Genomic DNA, 21,046 nt, shown 5'->3' on the forward strand with positions numbered 1-21,046 from the left:
GTGACAGAAAGGTAATTATACTGCTGCTCCTATATTTTGCCTCAAATTGGGATGCTAGTCTGGTATTGAAGATAATGGCACAAGAATTTACAATTTTGCATGCAATTTGTCTCTGATAAGTGCTACTCATGCTACTCGTGAGAAACCACAGGGAAAAGTGGCCGGGGAGGAAAGCTGCCTGAGAAATCTGGGACACCAGGCAGAGCACAGGAACGAAAGGTTGCTGGAGCTCCAGGAAAGCAGCAGAGGCAAAGCAAAAAAGAAAGCCCCACCCCCAACAAACAGCTGAGTGGAGGTAGAGCGGTGGGGGGGGGAGAAACCAGCTAATCTAGCCAATCAGTCAGGATTGAGTACTGGAGGAATCAGCTGATGTGCGGCCCCGCCGGGGAAAGAGAGAGAGAGGGAAATCCTCGTGTGTGTGTGCGGGGGTGCTTGTGCACATTCGCTCCTTTCCGTGGCTGCAGGGGGCGCATTTTTTGGGGTACAAACCCCAAACTTTCAGGGAATATTCAGACAAGCCTTCTTAAGAGACCACCCAAGTTTTGTAAACATTGGGTCAGGGGGTCCCGAGATATGGGCTCCCCCCTTTTTCTTTCCATGGCTGCAGGGGGCGCATTTTTGGGTGTGCCGACCCCAAACTTTCAGCGGAGCATCATACAAGGCTTCTTAAGAGACCCCCAAGTTTTGTAAACATTGGGTCAGGGGCCCCCGGGATATGGGCTTTCCCCTTTTCCCTATTGGGATGAATGGATCACCCTCGAGAGATGCATACATATGGATCTCATATTGGATACAAATGGAATCATATTGGATTACCCAGCCTCCCAGCCCCTCCTGATGGAACAGAAGACAGCCACAGTAAGACCCCTTTGGTGGCTTTAATCTGTAATTTTTCTTTTCTGTGTGTGTGTGTGGGGGGGAAAGCAGAGTCTGTGTGTGTGTGTGGGGAGCGAGCAGTTTCTGTGGGTTTGGGGGGGGGATGCCAAAGGGGGCTTTTGCCGGTTCTGCCTGGGGTGTGTGTTCCCCCTCCAGTCTCTCTCTCCCTGGTTTGAGGGGGGGCTTCATTTTTATGTCTTCAGGTTTTCCCTCATTCATAAGATCAGTTAGGTTATTTTGATGCTTGCTCAAAACTGGTTTTCAAATGGTGACTTAAAGAATGCATCTGCCTGGTCCCAAGTCCAATGCAAAAGGAGAAATTCCACCCCTCCTGCTCATTATGCATAGCTAGCTGCCTCTGTCCTTTCCATGGTTTGCAAATTCCCAGGTGTCAGGTGTTGCTTTGCACTGTTGCAAAGGTGTTGCATTGCGTGCTTGTGTTGCTTTGCAGTTGTATTGTTTTGCAAAATTCTTAACACCTGCCCCGCCCTTTGCATGTTTGCAAAGGTGTTGCTTTGCAGTTGTGTTGCTTTGCAAAGTTATTAGCACCTGCCCCGCCCTTGCTCTCATCAGCTGTTTGTCGGGGCTGGGAGCTTTGTGCATCGGCGGCAAGCTCTGCTCAGAGATGCACATTAAGCGTGGGGGGACCCCTTTCGGGGCCCATATCTCAGCCCCCCCTGACCCAATCTTTACAAAACTTGGGGGGTCTGGCAAGAAGGGTCCTTTGAAGCTACTCTGAAAGTTTGGGACCTCTATCCCCAAAAATGCCCCCCCAGAGCCGCGGAAAGGCGCGGTTGTGTTTTTAATGGCTTTATTCGGCCGAATTTTTTTCCCGAACTTTGAATTCCCGCCGAATTACACAGACCCGAAGTGGGGGAGTTCGGACTTCGGCATATCCCGAATCTAAATGGGCCGAATTCAGCCGTATCTTAACTATACCGAATTTTTTTTAATTCAACAGCCCTGGTTGTTACACTATTGAGAAGAATCCTATTTCAGGTTTAATAATCCCCATGTATTATTCTTTCCTGAGTATATATTACTTTTTCAACAGTTTTTTTTTTAATTGCTGGTCACATTTTACCAGATGTTTGAACCATGCTACACAACATATGATGGAGGAACTAATGGTAGTAGTTGGACATCTATTTTAATAAATAAAACGGTTGAATGTAAGTTATTTCACATGAGCCCATTAGAAACAAGAAACCCACACTTTTCAGGTTTTAAAGAAGGGGTGGAGTGGTGAAGGCTGTGAGAGCTGGGCTCTGAATAAAGTCAGAGCGGCCTTGTCTTATTTACCAATGTTGTAAAATATCATCTCAAGGCCCTTGAGAGACAAGCATATGAGGTCATTGATTCTGGAGTATGACCGTGTCCCAGCATACACAAATGTGTTTTTCGATAGCAATGATAAGAGATAAAAATTGCATCCCCCTTAAACACACACTGTTTATTTATTGAAGTTGAAATGTATTTAATGTAGGTTGTAAGTTCAACAGTATTAAAGCTAAGGTGCTGGTATAGTTCATTGAACGGATGCTGCTGTGAATCAGCACTGTCCTTTGAGAATGGCACTTAAGCATAATAAAAACAATCAGTTCTTCTACTTTGTTTGCCTCCACATCTAGAATATGGTTACCAGTTTATGCCACTTCTACCCCTTCATCTCAGAATACCAGAAACTTGTTTTCTTTAGGTTTTCTCTGTAGCAGGACTATTTTTGTTCAAGTCTAGTAATCCCTAGGGTTGCCGGCCCTGCAGCAGCAAATCCCAGGAGATTTGGGGGTGGTGCTTGGGGAAGGTAGAGATTTAGGTGATGGAATATCACATCCTCCATGACACTCAAGGGATTCCCTCAAAATTGATAGTGAAGACCCAAGGAGACTGGGGATATTCCTAGAACATTCAGGAATTGTAAACCTCTAAATACCAGTGCCAGGAAGCAACATCAAAGGAAGGCCTCTTTCTCTGTGCCCTGTTGTTGGCTCTCTGTAATAAACGGTTGGCCACTGTGTGAAAAAGGATGCTGGACTGGTTGGACCACTGGTCTGATTCAGGGCGGTGGGGGGGGGGGAGAAACCAGCTAATTGGAAAGATAGGAACAGGAGGAGGCAGGGAAAGCCTCACGCTGGCAGTTGCAGTTATAATGTAAGTTTCTAACTAGCCTGTTTCCTCCCCTGCCCTACCGCCACTCAGCTATTTGGTGGGGGGGGCTTTCTTTTTTGCTTTGCGTGGCTTCCCTGGCACCCCAGGTTTCTCATGAGTAGCACTATTTGTGAGTAACACTACTCACGAGTAACACTACTTGCGAGTAGGAAAAGGGGGGCAGGGAAAGCCGCACACCGGCACTTCCGGTTACACTGTATGTGACGTCCCCGTGTAGATGATGCTGGTTGCCACCCAAAACCCCTCCTCCCTAAATCTCCCACCGGTTGCAAGGTGGGACCTAGCAACCCTACAGAGCAACCACACTGCCTAGCCATCCTAGGACTTCTGGTTCTTCTCTTTCTGGTATACCATAGAGTTCATCCCCCGCAACTGCTCTTTCCTCCAGTAGAACTGATCTCTGCAGTCTGGAGATCAGTTGTAATTCTGGAAGAACTCCAGGCCCCACCTGGAGGTAGGGTTGCCAGGTACCCCTGGCTATTGGCAGGGTTGGGGGTGATCTTACCTGGCTTAAAATGAGGCCCAGATGTTAATGTCTCCTGTGTGATGACACCGCTTCCAGAAGTGACATCATCATGGCGATGACAGTGAGGGAGACACTCTGACATTTGGGCAAAAACTCTCTGGTGTTTTTACCATAAAGTTTTGCCCAAATACCAGAGCATTTTCTACATAGTCATCACTGTGATGATGTCACTTCCAGATGTGACATCATCACACAGGAGGCATCAAGACCTGGCCTCATTTTAAACCTGATAGGCCCCCCACTGGCCAGCTGGCTGGGACTGGGGGGAGGGGACCCAAAGCAGGGGATCCCCTCCCAGGTAGGGGTCTGGCAACCCTACCTGGAGGTTAGTAACCCTATACAGTATAGTTAGGGTTGCCAGGTGCCTCTTCATTACCAGTGGGAGATTTTCAGGGTGGAGCCTGAGGAGGGTGGGGTTTGGGGAGGGGAAGACTTCAATGCCATAGAGTCCAATTGCCAAAGCAGCCATTTTGTCCAGATGAACTGATCTCTATTGGCTGGAGATCAGTTGTAATAGCAGATTTCCAGCTAGTACCTGAAGGTTGGCAGCCCTAAGTATAGTTTTCTTTTTTGAATATAACTACTGTTGAAAAGCATGGCTAGGGTTGCCAACCTCTGGGTACTAGCTGGAGATCTCCTGCTATTACAACTGATCTCCAGATGATAGAGATCAGTTCACCTGGAGAAAATGGCTGTTTTGGCAACTGGACTCTATGGCATTGAAGTTTCTCCCCTCCCCAAACCCCGCCCTCCTCAGGCTCCACCCCAAAAACCTCCTGCCAGTGGCGAAGAGGGACCTGGCAACCCTAAGCATAGCAGTTGCAATTTGAATGCTTCCACCGACCATTGTTTTTTTGGTACTCTTAAACTTCAGATTTTTTATACATTTTAAAGAAAATTCTCAGTTTCTGTTTCCTAACTAAATCTTATACCTGGGTACCTTACATACACACTGAAGTCACATTTGAATTTCTTGGGTCAAACACAGAATGTATTAAATCAGACCCGGAGTGTAGTAAAATCTTCCTAATTTATTAGATCTTTATTGATAGTATACTAAGGAATTTAAAACATATTTTGATTTCATCTAGCATTATACTAATAGGCACGTGAATATTTAACAGCTATTTTAATAAAACAAACAAAATCAGAATATGACATAAAGCTTGCTAATCATATTTTTTTATGTTAGATGGAAGTCCTATGTGAAATGAGCAGTGGCACTTACTTTTGAATAAACATGGATAGTATCAGTGTGTTAATTACATTGATTTGGTAAATTTCAACTGTCAGTTTGATCTAATCTAAATAATCCTAAAGTTGTACCACATCTGATGTCTTAAAACCCATAACTATGATCATGTTTAGAAACATAGTATCAATCTCATAGAAAAACTAGCTGTTATTATTATTGTAAATTTTACCTAACACCTAAATATGAGGAATTAGTTCAGAGATCTTAATTTTTTTAACAGTATTTGTCACGAAGGATCTATTTGGCTATGATAGTTTTCATTCCCAGAGAAGAAGTGACAGATTTTGCTATGTGTTTTGAAAACTTAGTTAGGTATAGCACTTTTATCTCCTGAATGTTTTGAATAGCCCACTGAGTAGCTACTGTTTGAAAAGTAATGGGTCACAGTAGGAGTTTGAAAGGGGATGGGCTTCCAGAAGCATTTAGTGTTTAATGGGGCTACTGCTGTAGTGAAGCAGTATGCAGAAATAATTCTGATTAGATTTGGTCAATCAACCTACAAAATCTGATCTGTCCTCTTCCCGTTCATAGAAAACTGTCATTTTTCAGAATAAAACTTCAGGAACTTTAGTTCAAAGTACAGTTTTTATCATACATTTAAATTAATTTATATATTTAGTAGTTGTGATTTCATGAGTTGTAGAAAGGAACAATAACAGCTAGGACTCCAACATAAGATGTGAGAAGAGTAGAATCCTTTCAAAACTAAAGACCCATGTCTTTAGCCTATATTTACCTCCCTTCACTCAAACCTGTGGGACTTAAAAGTGTTTACCGGTAACTTTGGAAAGATTTTGCTCTAGGACTTCTGAAAGACTTAAAGTATTACATGCTTATTTTGCAATATATACTTCAGTTTCATGTCAGCTACAGCTATTAAAAGACTGTCGATTGAAAGTACTTTTAAACTTCAGTGTTGTTAAATTTAAAAAAAAGGAATACATAAGTGGAACTGTTGTTCAAAATATTTGTTTCTGTTAAAATATGTATAATTAAGTCATATTCCTAGAGCTAATGACATAACATGTCTAGAATGGCCACAGTTAAGACTCTTGTTCTGCTTTGTTAAGTGTAGAGTTCATGTGGCTGTGATTATTGTTAGGTTTCTCTGACAATATGCTTTGAAGTAGATTATGTTACGTGGCTTTTGTGAAGATTTTGAACTGGTCTTCAGGGAAACTAAGTGGGCTTCAAAGGAACACGTCTTATTGTTTTGAGCTTGCAGAATGGCAGTGGAAACATTTGTGATTTGAATTTTCTAGAACTCACATTGTGTGCTCTGTCAGCGAAGAGACCTATTGTGTTTTTAGATGTCATATTTTTCCACAGAGCAAAGTTTGAAAGGCATCATTGTTCTTGACTAATTGTGTCAAGGCATTTGCTCCTCAAAAACAAATGGGCAGAGAGTGATAAATTTGGTGTATCAATCTTGTGTATAATGTGTTTATCACTTCTAACCCATCCTGATTTTGAGAACATTTCTTCTTCCTGGGTTTGAAAGCCTCCTTTGTCACCATAAAGAAGTTATTGTGGAGATCTGGTGCTTCTGTCCAGAAATGAGTACTATCCTAATAAGCAGTTACTACAGCAGAGAGCTAAGGGAAAATTAAAATAAGATTGGCAAGATAAAAAACCAAAGCCAAGTCAGATGGAACATAAATTCAAGATTGTGTTAGGCCTGCATGGGAATAACATTCAATAAACAATACTGAAATAATCTCTGAATCGGGAATGAAAAAAGTTTCAATTTTTGTAACAAGTATTTCTTACAATTGAAGAGGTAACACAATGACAAGACATTCAAGCAACTAAACGTATTTTCTGGCTTTTAAATAAATACACGGATGTTCTTAACCCCTATTGTATTGCTACAAAGCTGTGCTGATCACACAGCAAAGCTTTGGGAGGTCCAAATAGGATGTGGTTGGTTGTTTCAGATCAGACTGTTTTGTACATCTTCCTGCACACAGTCCAGCAGCAGCAGAGTTTAGCAGCACAGAGTTATCCGCAGGATTACAAAGAGAGAAGGCATTGTTAATCAGCTTCTTATTTTTCTCTATTTAAAAACAAAAGAAAACATGGAGCAGAATTACACCTGAAAGGTAGTATATACAGACTCATTTGAGAGAGATTTGTAAAATAAGGTTGTGCCTACTTGATGATCAGTTTGTTATCATTCTGGCATAATATTCCAGGTGTTTAAAAAGTTAATGAATTTGTGAATGGGAAAAATGCAGTATGTTTAGAAAACTGAATATATGGGGAGGGGGTCCAGGTAGAAACTCTAAAAGAAACATTTCCTTTCCTAGTGCAAATCTTGAAAATCTAATTAGTACAGCTTTTCTGTACACTAGAAACAATGAATTTTCAGTATTTTATGCTCTGTTAATTAAACAGAAGTTGATGTGTTAATATTTTCTGTTATTCAACCTCCCACTTGTTGAATTGAACACTTTTGTATTATGCATGCTTATTTACAACTTCTAGTATTTTTAATTATCAATATAAAATAAAACACTTGAGCTGTTATAGCTATTGTCAGAAAATAAGTACAGCTACTATGGCTAGTATTAAGTATAATATAATATTGTACAGTCGAACACAGTTCATTAAACTCACTGAGTATTATATTTTAATATTTCAATGTTTTTCTATTGTGCTTCATAAAGTTCTATTACAAACAACACATATGATCAGTAAGTACTACAACAAGAAGAAACAAAATCCCATTTTTAATTATAGCATACTTTGAAACATAACTTACAAATCTACTGGAAATTTTAAATTAGACCATTCTATGCAATTTAAGAGGCATTTAGGATATTTGCTATTGTTCTTTTGAACCTTGTGATATAATGGTAGCAGTTCAAAAGATGCTTTCCTGTTGGTCTGAATTGTATATTTTAATAATTGTGGGTAGTGGATATAGTACTAAACATAATGGTTACTATATTGCACAAAACTGAGCTACTATTGTTGAACCAGGGTTAATTGGGAGGGAGTGCCGACGCACTGACAAAATTATAAGACAATTTCTTAGTTAGCAATTTTATTAAACACAGCTTTATTAAAACATCACTTTTTTAATAATTAACTGTAAGAATTGGAATGAAATTGGAATAAAATGGGCCACAACTTGGAATTGGCAACAGCTGCGACCCCGTGGCGCAGCATGTACGATGTGTCAGGTGCCACACCGTAGAACCAGCCCACAGCGGTTCCTCTGTGGGCAACCGGGATGGCAGTGCCAGGAAGACACCAGGACAAACGCCATTGGGTGTTATCCCCCACCACTTGGGAAAAGGCAGACATCCCGCCCTTCCGCCAGGGCATGTCCTGGAAGCCTCTCCCAAAACCCCAAACTGGGATTCCCGAAATTGGGAAGCGACCCCACTTCCCGGGGACTTCCCCCAAAATGACACATCTCCATGCCAATCCGCCCCAAGTTGTGACTTTCAGTAAGCAAAGGGAAAATTCTGTCCATTTAGGGTGGGTGGGCAGGTCAAAGGAAAAGACGGAGTGAGCTGGGGGTGGGCCCTGCTCCCCCTTAAATACCTTCTGGGCGGGGCTAACCATGCCCCTGCCCAGTTCCCGCCCTAAGCCCCTATTGGCTCTGAGCCTACCGGCCCTAGCCAATGGGAAGGCTGTTGCGGGGCAGACAAGGACCGCACGAGCCTCCCGTGCACCCACAAATGCACGAGTCGGCCGTCCGTCCTGTCTTCCCGCTCTTGGAGCTCGCCCCCCCTCCTTCCCTGGGGTAGCAAACATGGCTCCCGAAAAGGCGGGAACCAAGGCTTGGTCAAGCCAGCAGGTCAAAACACTCTGTTTTTGTCAGTATTATACTTGCCATGTTACCTTCTGAAGTTCTGCAATGTAAACTGGAAGTAGGGAATATATTTCTTTTGTATTGTACTGACATGAGATGAGTGTTTTTTCCAGTGAGTTATTTTATACCCTGCCTTTCTCCCCAGTGGGAACTCAGTGCTGCTTACATGTTTTCCATTTTATCCCCACAACAACCATGTGAGGTAGGTTAGGGATGAGCATGTGTGGCCCAAGATCATCCAGCAAGCTTCCAGGGCAGGGATTTTGTACCTGGGTTTCCCAAGTCCTAGTCCAGCACTCTTAATGATTGCACATTACAGGCTTGTACTATAGGGTTGCCAGGTCCCTCTTCGCAACCGGCGGGAGATTTTGGGGGCAGAGCCTAAAGAGGGCAGGGTTTGGGGAGGGGAGGGACTTCAATGCTGGAGATTTGGGAATGGAGCCTAAGGAGGACAGGGATCTCAGGTGGGTACAATGCTATAGAGTCCACCCTCCAAAGCATCCATTCTCTCCAGGGGAACTGATCTCTGTAGTCTGGAGATATGAGGTGTAAGCTTCCAAGGAATGAGATATCATGCATACTGAAAAAATTAATCCTGACTGAAACGGGGAATAAAGGAGGTTAAAGCGACCATGCATAAAACACCCATGCCCAATATCTCATTCCTTGAAAGCTCAATGCTGTTTCGACGCAAAACAAACCCGGCTTTTCCCATTCCTCTTCTGGCCCGAATTAAACCGTTCATCCTGGAGTCACAGAGCGTGCATACTCCGCTCTCAGGTTGAGCTTTCCTGCGCCATCAATCCCCACCCTTTTCCAACCCCCTCCTCAAAGCAGCATGTTGATGGTTAAACAGGGGAAAACAGAAGATTGGCTTCTCTCACAGCCAATCACAAAGCAGTGTGTAAAAAGGCGGGGATTTAAGTGCTTCCTGCTACCTCAGAGCTCTTTCTAAGCAAAAGAAAGGCTTTTTAAAAACAAAGCTTGGATTTCTCCCCTCTCCCTTCTTTCAGATTGCTCAGTTTTTTTGTTTTTTTGTTCTTAAAATGCTTTTTTATGTGGCAGTTGGGTTTGGGGGAAGGAAATCTTTTGTCACGGGAGCACTGCGAAGTAAGCCAATTACAGAGCAGCATTTAAAGGGTGGGACTTGATGTGAGCTTGGGAGACTGTTTTTCTGTATTTGTGGTTCGATTAGCACACAGTTTTGTCCCTGATCATTCAAGCCAATGCATACAGTTTTCCCTAACCCAGGTTACTTTAATGTGCGATAAACCCAGGTCCAAGCAGGGAGATCCAACCCATGCATAAAAGACCTATATTTGGCATTATGTCTGGATCATTCTTTGGGTTTGCAGTCTTTTTATTTTGGATGTTTGAACACTTTAGTTACTAAAACATAATGGGATTTCATGTACCACTTTGCTAGAACCGTTCAGAGTAGACTTTGATTCATAAATTCGGTGATTTCTCTCTCCTTTCCTTCCTTGCCCAAAGGAAAGTTTAGATGGGGAAAAAAATCAAATCCAGTGATAAAAGTGCCACTAATTTAGATGTTGCAGAAATTTCAGCTGTGGCACTGCAGCTCCTTTTGGGAGGGGAATTGAATTAGCATGATTTAAATTGCCAATTTGGTATTCAGTTCATGTGGTTTCTGTTTTAAAAAGAGAAAACCATACTTTTAGTAACATAGGAGGCAAACTTAAATTACTAGATTATATCACCAATGCATGAATTTTTTCTTTCCTTCTAACCAATATGGAAGGGCAAAGGAGGTTATGCTCATTCTGATATTGATGTAATTGGTTCTCTTCCCTCCTCAGCACATTTAAAAAATGATGTTTTATGTACAGAGAGAAACAGTTTGGAAGGTAATTTACCATTATTTCCTTAGGTTGTCTGAGGCAGGCTGTTAATTTGTCAGACATCTAGTCAAGTGAGTGAACGTTATTGCAGCATACTATAGGCCTAGATGTAGCTATAAACATGAGTCCTAAATCATGTCCTTCCTTTACCATGCTAACAGCATTAAAGCAAGATGTAAAGTTAATGTATCATGATAATCCTGTATTGGGTGAGCCTGCTGGTGGAGCTGAAAAGGAAAAGCTATAACCAAGCAGGCGAGTTCAGAATTACCTACCTGCAAGTACTGATGAAAGAATGACATGAAGCCTTAAGTTTGTCTGTCTAAGGTCATCCTTGTGTTCCTTTTCTGTGCTCATAGGATGCTTTGGGATGCTTCTGTGCTTTGGGATAAATCTACTAATGCTGCTTTGTTTGAGCTCTAAATGTTATTATTGGAGTTGGGAACCCATGAAGAAACGTGATGGGTAGTGGGGAATTAGGAAATTTCATCCCTTAGCATGACAGTGAGAGATTGTGAGCTCTAGGAATAGATGAGTAGCTTCCAACTCAGTACTTAACTTCTGCACTGGCTGAGTACTACTGACCTTTGAGGTTCTGGTCTCAGTGAGCGGTACAGTGTCAGAGAGGTATTTTTATTTCCCTCTGCCTATATTATTTTAGGGAGGGGGAATTGGATTACCTATCATGGCACACATACCCCAGCTGGATTTTCATCTGCATTCCTTCTGGAAGACTACTTCAAAGGGCAATGAAAGTGCTTTCCTACTGATTCGAATAAATCCTTCTGGGAGTCAGATTTTCCAAGAACTCAACAGAGAATATCTGTCCTTTCCTATAGAAGTGACATATAATATTTTGGAAAATTGGTTCTGCAGTGATTTGTCATGTAGCCATCTTTTAGGTCATCACTTGTGATTCTTGATTTCAGTTTCAGGTTAAAACATAAAGATGTTTTGGCATAACACTTCTAGGATGATGCACTAATTTCAGATTTAATAGCACCTGAAGATACTGTTTTCTTTGGCATACTGAGGGGCCAAACCAAACATGATGGGAATTTCATGAATGGAGCTTACAGCTTTTTAAAAATAGCTGGCAAGGAGGATCCTGATTGAGATAAAGATCCTTGAGGCATTGTGTAGAGAATGTGCATCTTCGTGATCTGAAATGTCTCGTCAGACCTCCCTTGTTTAACAATAAAAATGTACGGCTGTAGTAAAATAAAGCTTTGCATATCAACAAACCTATCTCTTTCTTTCATATCCAGTCGTTTTTTGAAGAAAGTCTGTCTACTTATTAAAACTGAACATTAACAAAGGTAAGCCATTTTAATTTTCTCATAAATTTTGCTAATTCCCAGGAAATAGGATTACAAGGGATAAGATATATGTTGTGTAAAAAATTCATTACCATTTTTATTTAGTCGTATTTCCTGGTTTTGGTGGTTTTCTGGTAGCTGTGAATTCATGAACGTGATTTTTTGATTGATGCCCTAGCCCTATATGTATCTCTGCTGATACTAAATCATTGCCATTTGTACAGCAGCATGCATGAGTACTACAGTCCCACAAAATGGCTGCCATGCAGGAATTTAAAGGTTAGGCATAGGGGATCAACTTCTTTCCTCCTACATGTTATTGTCTTTGTTGTATAAGGTGAGTGCAAGTTGTTAATTCATACTGGCTAAAAAGGGCAGTGAGGATGGGAATAGATGTTGTCTGGCAAATGTGGCTAAAGCAACCTCTGATTGTGACTATGGCTGTTGAATTAAAAAAAATTCAATATAGTTCGGATTCGGCTGAATTCGGCTCGTTTAGATTCGGGATATGCCGAAGTCCGAACTCCCCCACTTCGGGTCCATGCAATTCGGCGGGAATTCAAAGTTCGGGAAAACAATTCGGCCGAATAAAGCCATTAAAAACACAACCACGCCTTTCCGTGGCTCTGGGGGGGATTTTTGGGGGTAGAGGTCCCAAACCTTCAGCGGAGCTTCAAAGGACCCTTCTTGCCAGACCCCCCAAGTTTTGTAAAGATTGGGTCAGGGGGGGGCTGAGATATGGGCCCCGAAAGGGGTCCCCCCCACCCTTAATGTGCATCTCTGAGCAGAGCTTGCCGCCCACGCACAAAGCTCCCAGCCCCGACAAACTGCTGATGAGAGCAAGGGTGGGGCAGGTGCAAAGAAGTTTGCAAAGCAACACAACTGCAAAGCAACACAACTGCAAAGCAACACCTTTGCAAACATGCAAAGGGCGGGGCAGGTGCTAAGAAGTTTGCAAAGCAACACAACTGCAAAGCGACACAATTGCAAAGCAACACCTTTGCAAACGTGCAAAGCAACACCTGACACCTGGGAGTTTGCAAACCATGGAAAGGGACAGAGGCAGCTAGCTATGCATAATGAGCAGGAGGGGGTGGAATTTCCCCTTTTGCATGGGACTCGGGACCAGGCAAATGCATTCTTTAAGTCACCATTTGAAAACCAGTTTTAGCAAGCATCAAAATAGACCTAACCGTCGTATGAATGAGGGAAAATCTGAGGACATACAACTGAAGCCCCCCCCCCTCAAACCAGGGAGAGAGAGACTCAAGGGGGCACACACACCCCCAGGCAGAATGGGCAAAACCCCCCCACACACACACAGAGGAGAAAAAGTATAGATTAAAGCCCCCAAAGGGGTCTTACTGTGGCTGTATTCTGTTCCATCAAGAGGGGCTGGGAGGAGGACTGGGTAATCCAAGACGATTCCATTTAAGCTCTGGAGATGCATACAGGATCGGGTGATCCATTCATCCCAATAGGGAAAAGGGAAAAGGGGAAAGCCCATATCTCGGGGTCCCCTGACCCAATGTTTACAAAACTTGGGGGGTCTCTTAAGAAGGCTTGTCTGAAGCTCCGCTGAAAGTTTGGGGTCTGTACCCCCAAAAATGCACCCCCTGCAGCCACGGAAAGAGAAAAGGGGGGAGCCGATATTTCTGCCCCCACTGAACCCATCTTTACAAAACTTGGGGGGTCTCTTAAGAAGGCTCATCTGAAGAGATCCTGAAGGTTTGTGGGCTGCACCCCCAAAAAAGCACCCCCTGCAGCCACGGAAATGGAAAAGGGGGGAGGGAAAAGGGGTGGAGCCCATATCTCAGGACCCCCTGACCCAAAGTCTACAAAACTTGGGGGGTCTCTTAACAAGGCTCGTCTAAAGCTCCGCTGAAAGTTTGGGGTCTGTACCCCCAAAAATGCGCCCTCTGCAGCCACAGAAAGAGAAAAGGGGGGAGCTCATATCTCGGGACCCCCTGACCCAATGTTTACAAAACTTCGGGGGTCTCTTAAGAAGGCTTGTCTGAAGCTCTACTGAAACTTTGGGGTCTGTGCCCCCAGAAATGCACCCCCTGCAGCCACGGAAAGGAGCGAATGTGCACAAGCACCCCCCCACACACACACGAGGATTTCTCTCACTCTCTCTCTCTCCCCGGCCCGACCGCGCAGCAGCTGATTCCTCCAGTACTCAATCCTGACTGATTGGCCAGAAGAAGACCCAGCTTGGCCACCGATTGGCCGGGGGAGGAGAATGCTGCTTACTGACGGTTATGCTGCTTACTGACAGCCCCGAATTTGCCGGATTTATTCGTGAACTCCCGAACTCGCTGAATTCGGCTCCCCTGGTTTCCCGCCATTTTTGAGTTCGGTTCGTCCCGAACTAAAAACCGCCGAATCAGGGGAAATTCGGCTGTTTTTCGGTTCGGGCCGAACCGAATCGACAGTCCTAATTGTGACCCATTTTTTGCGTATTGTGATTCAACTTCAGCAGTCCATTGCTTGCATCACTGCTGCTTCAGCTTGCATCTGGCACTCTAGGGATGCCTGTCTCCAGGTGGGAATTACAGTTCATCTCCAGATTACAAAGATCAATTCCCCTGGAGAAAATGGATGCCCAACTGAGGTTCCTGTCCTCCCCAGGCTCCATCCCCAAATGTCCAGGAGTATCCCAATCTGGATCTGGCAACCCTAACCCCCATCCCCCACCAGTAGCCAGGGGGGACCTGGCAACCCTATGACACTCGGATCTTTTGATCAAGATTTATAAGGAAAACAAAAGGTTCAAAGGTGTGTATTTATGATATGCTGCTTTACGTGAAGTTAGCCTCCCCCCCCCCCCGCAAAAAAGCTCTGTTCTGTGGTGATTATTGCTAAGCAAAAAAGACTGCAGCCTTGAAAATAAGTCACATACATAGAACAATGTTTCAAGGAAACCTTTGAAAATTTCTGATGGCCTTACACATTAAACACAAAATATCTTTATTTACAGAAAGTTTCGTGTATGGGATTATCTGCTCAGGGTCTCTTTGCTCCCATGGTTTAGACCATAGAGTTAATTGCCAGTTGAAGAATAAGCTTTGAAATTCTCCTCTGTTTGTATCTGTATTGTTTAGATATTTTATTATAATAGAGATAAGTTTTGCTGATGAATAGTTATCTTTATTTTAATGTGTGACTTGTGATGGTACATTTTAATGTTGCATATTGAATGCAGTATTGCACACTGCTTCTGCATGCTTTTTTAAGAATAAAAGTAGCCTTGCTTGTGTTGCTTACTAAGAGTGGGAGGCTATGCAGACTGCAATGTAGGCCTATCATAGAACTGCAAATTGTTGTGGTTTCTGGGAACATTTTAAATGTACACATTAAATTAACTTATAGTTTGTGGAGAGTCCCATTTGGACTTCAGTTTTATTTCACATGAACTTTGTGTATGCCCTAGAATTCACTCCAGCATTCTGTTACACACTGCAAGGGAAGGTGGTGTTTTGGGGGAATCTTGCCTGCTTTTACTGATCTCATTGAAGTCCAAGGAACTCTTGCATTGTACCAGTTTTCACAAAACACAGTTTTAAAAGCACAAACATATTGGTTGTCTCTAGTAATCCTATGGTGCTGCAGAAGAAGGGAAATAAGAATCAAAGGAAGAAGAGCAGCCCAGCTGAATTCTCTACCTCTTGCTCTTGGTTCCTGCTCTGTCTTATTGGAAGAAACCTTCCTGATGTTACTCCCAAGGGTCTGATATTCCAGTTTCCGTTACAGTTTGAATCCATCTGTTTTGTGGTTTAACACCTCCTGTGACATATACTCTAAAATAAATAAATAGTGGAGAGGAGCTGAGCAGAAACAGCTCATTTATTTCGGTTACACTTCACAGTGCCGCTGGGCAAGGTGGGTTGTACTCATGGAAAGAGATGGAGATGGCATGGGATCTTTGCAGCATATTCTTTCGTTCCTGTGTGGTGCCAAACTGGATTTGCACCAGCACCCTGTAATGAAGACACAAGACACCAGCATGGGTTCAGCTAGTTTGTTTATTTAACTGTATTCAAATTATGTAAATGGCTGATCTATGGCACTGCTTATTTCAATAAGCTGACAATTTCGAAGGTAGGCTGTGCTCAGATCTGGACAGATCCACCCCAGCTCCAAACTCGGCCAGTGTTTTTGCCAGCCTTGCTTATCACTGCCTGCACATCCCCATGATTGGCATGCTGGACAGTCCCGTTCCAACAGCTCCTGTCACACCCAGGTAATTCCAGCCGCAATCCTGTTCTTTATGGCCAAAACTATAAGAGGAAATAGCCAACAATAATCAGCCTCTCTGGGTTCACAGACTGCAGGTCGAAGACACCAAGCAAAGCAGAGTGGACAAAAAGAAAGTTTATTGCATTTGAACAGGAGAGTCACACAGAGCCCTTTTTTATTCTGGGTGAATCTCTCAGAGCATATTACACTTCATGCTTATATACAGAGTTACAAGGCTGACCCAGCTGATACAAGGTCAAATTATGTGTTAAGTGAATAACAAGAAAAGCCGTTAACCTTTGCCCCCCCTACAATAGGGGCACTCTAATTGTTTTACCTCCATCTGGTAATCAAATGCCTCGCCTACTGCACCTGTCCTTGCTTTTTTCTTGTTATTTGGTTAACACCTATGAAGTAGAAATTCATAAAGATTAAACGTTCATCTAGGCTAAAGTTCATCTACTAGCTGACCCAAAAAAGGTGGTATCTGCTTCAGCTAATACACAATTTCTCCTGCAACACAAAGCACGCTGTGTTATTTAATGTAGCCCCTAAAGTCATCAGACCACCACTGACCAATCCGCTGTATGTCTTGGCCAGACAGGCCCAAGCTGGCAGCTGTCGATGAAGCCCCAATCTGGAAAGAGTATGTCCCAGACTCAGGTGCTAGCAATCCAGCCTCTCCTAGTACCTTGCAGGTCACTGCCCAAAATGGAAACTTTGCAAAATATTTGGCAGCGAGATCATCCTAACAACCAATCTGTTAAAATTGTTACATGCCTAAAGAAACAGTGAGCTTGACAGAGTGTTTTATCTTACAATTTCATGCTGTAGGCTGGAAAAAAATAAATGATTCTTTATAAGCTTGTGGTCAGCAAAATATTAGCATTTTGTATAAGTGAACAAAAAAAAGTTAAACTTTCATTTCAGTGAAATCAGATAATCCCTTGTTTTATCCTTCACAAAACTCCAAAAAGTTTAACTGTGATTTTTTTTCAAAAAAAGAAAGTGTCATGGTATGTTAAACCCTCCCCCCGCATCCCTTCTTCAGGTAATCAGCAAGCTTAGCCTAAGAATTGGGGGTGACGTCCCCTTTCTCTCCACTCAGTCACGTTCTTTATGGTTGTGTTTATGGAAACTTCTTTGTAAGAAACTACTGCAGGAATGCTAAGTTTGTAGAGCTTTCAATCATTCAACCCATTTCCTGGGATATTCCCCACTCTCCATTCCACTACCTCAGTAAAATAGGAAAATTGATGCCTAACTGCTACTTTGATTATCTTTATGTACAGTTGCTCTGTAGAGTAGAAGTGGTCTGATATATATCCAAAATTATAATAGCATTCAAGATGTGTGTGTGTAAAGTGCCCTCAAGTCGCAGCCAATTTATAGCCAGATACATATCTGATATTAAGCTTCAGTTTTTTGGTAGTAAGTTTATTTGTTGTAGTAGGTTTGCCTGCATCATTTCTTAAGGAACCAACTGAAATTTTCTTATTGGTCCTCCTTTCTGGCCTCCAAGAATTAAAAATCCCTAGGGGAAAATACTCCAACTATTTGTGATGTCTTCAAAGAGCATTCTGTTATTACCCCCTTAGCTTGAGGCCCTGTTGAATGAGTTATTCATTACAAAATTATTATTTGTTCAGTGAACTGAAATCGTTGCAGAGTAACAAAGCTGACAGGGCATTTATGTATTGTTTTAAGATTTCTGGCACTGGTGCAAAGGCACCTCAGAACATCTTTTAAGTTGTAACAGTAAAAACATACAACAACTTATAAAGTGTCCTAGCTGTACTTGATAATTTTGAAAGAAATGCAGTTCACACTACAGAGCTGGTTCTGCAAATCTCTGGTCAATAATTTTGCAATAAAATGGGCAGAAGTACTTGCACATTCCTTGAATCAGGAATAAACAATTAAAAAAATTAAGGAACTATAACATACATTAGAATTGGGAAAAGGAGAAGAGGAGGTTGAGGGGGGACATGATCGCTCTCTATAAGTATTTGAAGGGATGTCACGTAGAGGAGGGCAGGGAGCTGTTCCTGTTGGCAGCAGAGGATAGGACTCGCAATAATGGGTTTAAATTGCAAACAGAAAGGTACCAGCTGGATATTAGAATTTTTTTTTTTACAGTAAGAGTTGTTTGACAGTGGAATCAGCTACCTAGAGAGGTGGTGAGCTCCCCCTCACTGGCAGTCTTTAAGCAGAGGGTGGACAAACACTTGTCAGGGATGCTGTAGGCTGATCCTGCATTAAACAGGGGGTTGGAGTAGATGGCCTGAATGGCTAGGGTTGCCAACTGCCCGGCTGTGGCGGGCAGTTGCCCACCAATCAACCGGGCTGCCCGCTGACCAGCTGATGGCCAGCAGGAGGAAGCAGTAAGGGGGGAGCGATCCCCCCACATGCTCCCGGGAATGCTCCAGCCTCCTGTTCCAAACTGCATGCCAGATTGGTTGCGATCTGGCTTGTAGCGTGGAAAGGGAGGCTGGAGCCTTCCGCCTAGCCCTGCTGTCCGTACGCCCTGATCTTTCAGAGCGTGTACACAGTGGGGCTTCAAAGCCTCCAGCCTCTTTTTCCATGCTGCAGCCTTAACCCTAGCCCTACTGTGCATGCGCTCTGATCTCTCAGAGCGTGCACACAGCGGGGCTTTGAAGGCTTCAGCCTCCCTTTCCACGCTGCAAGCCCAATTGCAGGCTTGCAGCGTGGAAAGGGAGACTGGAGCCTTCCTTCTAGCCCTGCTGTGCCTACGCTCCACAGAGCGTGCTCACAGCAGGGCTAGGAATCTGGAAGTGGAATCAGCAGTGAGCAGGATTCCCTCCACCAAGTCCCGCCCATAAGAACCTCCCGCCGAAGGTAAGTGGGGACCTGGCAACCCTATGAATGGCCCCTTCCAACTCTATGATTCTATTGTGTTGACATAAGAGTTGTCATGATGCATGCAATTTTCATTTCTATTCCATTAACAGAACATACTTTGAAAATGTAATGGATTTATTCATTCAGTTTAAAACATTATCTTTTTAGGAGCTAGCATTAGGATGATGGTAATATAAAACTTAATGCTATTGCTTATTTCTATAAAAAGCTTTCCTTCATTGCAGCTGCTGTGCTCAACAGGGAAAGATCCCACTTAAACCTTTATAAAATGCAGTAATTTTAGTCTTTGTGTCATTACAGTTTAGCCTTAGCTTTATGAAATAAAGTTGAAATAAATGTGGTCAATCATTTATGATGTACTTTGCATAGCAATTTCCAAGAGGACTTTTTGCATTCTCTTCAAAAATCAACAAGGGCCAAAGTTTAGATATTCCTTCAAGCCTTATGGCAAAACATTATTAATCCAGTTCCAAAGTCTGCATGCAGTATAGATTCCAACACAAAAGATGAAAATATGGACATATTTGTAACCCTCCTATTCTCATACCCAGGATCACTACCTGAGCCTCCCCCTTTGCAGATTGCTTGCTTCAGTTGCTCTATATGGTATTAATTTAGTTTGCAGTAGCCTATCCTCATTGATCAAAGATCCAAGAAAATGTTTTAATTTTTTTAAAAAAATTTTTGCAGTCAAGTCACATCTGACTTATGGCAACCCCTAGTGGAGTTTTCAAGGCAAGAGAGGTTCAGAGGTGGTTTGCCATTGCATGCCTCCACGCCACAACCCTGGTATTCCTTGGAGGTTTCCCTTCCAAATACTTGCCACAGTTGACCCTGCTTAGCTTCTGAGAACTGATGAGGTCAGGGTGTTTGATAATTGATATACTTTAAAAAGTTGTCCTAAAGTATGTTACCAACAGTTTAAAATCTACTTCAGCATCTGTAGTGTGTGAAATAGGCTGTGCATAACATGGTTCCCCCCCTTTTTTTTTGCATGTATGGAAACTAGAAATACGAGTGCCAACTTCTAGGTGAGGGCTGGAGATCTCCTGGAATTACAACTGATCTCCAGACTACATAAATCACTTGTTTATTGTTTGTTTGTTTATTTAAAACATTTATTCCACTCCTCCTGGAGAAAATGGCTGCATTGGAAGGTGGACTGCATGACATTACACCCTACCATGGTCTCTCCCCTTCCTAAACCCCACTCTCCCACCTTCAAATTGCCAGGGGTTTCTGAACCCAGAGTTGGCAACCCTAACTAGAAACAAGGGGTTGATTCTAGGCTAATTTTTTTTACTAATGGAAGGGATGTGGGAATTTTCACCAATTTCTTCTTCCTGTTACAAACCTGAATTGCCTTTCATGCTGTTCCTAAGGGTCCCATCCACCCAGAAGCAGTGTTTCAGGTTTGTGGCTCAGTAGTAGAGCATCTGCTTTACATGCAGAAGGTCCCAGGTTCAATCCCCAGTATCTCCAGTTAAAGGATCAGGTAGCAGGTGATGTGAAAGACTTCTTCTGAGACCCTGGAGAGCTGCTGCCAGTCTGAGTAGACAATGCTGACCTTGATGGAATAATGGCCTGATTTAGTATTAGACAGCTTCATGTGTTCATCTTAGAGAGATCAAGGGGGTGTGGGGGACAGGATGCCAGCGGGAGACCGAGCTGGCATCCAAGGGCTGTGCTGCAGCGGCTGTCCAGAAAGGCTGGCACAAATGACACTATGCCAGTGTCCATGCCAGTTTGCACAGTGCAAGTGGCACAGACGCCGGCGTAGGGGCCACTTCACCTCCTAAGGTGATTCGGCCCCCAGCCTCAGGAATGCACTGCTAGACAGGGTCAAAGAACAAAGGAATAATAGACTAATATGGCCTTTAGCAGACTAGAAATATAATTAATATCAATCGATATATCTGGGGTCAGGTGCAAGAAGTATCTGAGAATGGCAAGAATGGCAAACTAAATATAGAAGTAAGGATACAGTTCTATATGTGACGAACTCAGCCTTTCTATATTTTAAGAAGACACTTCAGTATAGAAAACTTTGTATGGTGTTTGAAGTTATAAGATCATTAGCTAAGATTGTGA

The sequence above is a fragment of the Euleptes europaea genome, chromosome 3, assembly GCF_029931775.1.
Source record: "Euleptes europaea isolate rEulEur1 chromosome 3, rEulEur1.hap1, whole genome shotgun sequence".
Lineage (NCBI taxonomy): Eukaryota > Metazoa > Chordata > Lepidosauria > Squamata > Sphaerodactylidae > Euleptes > Euleptes europaea.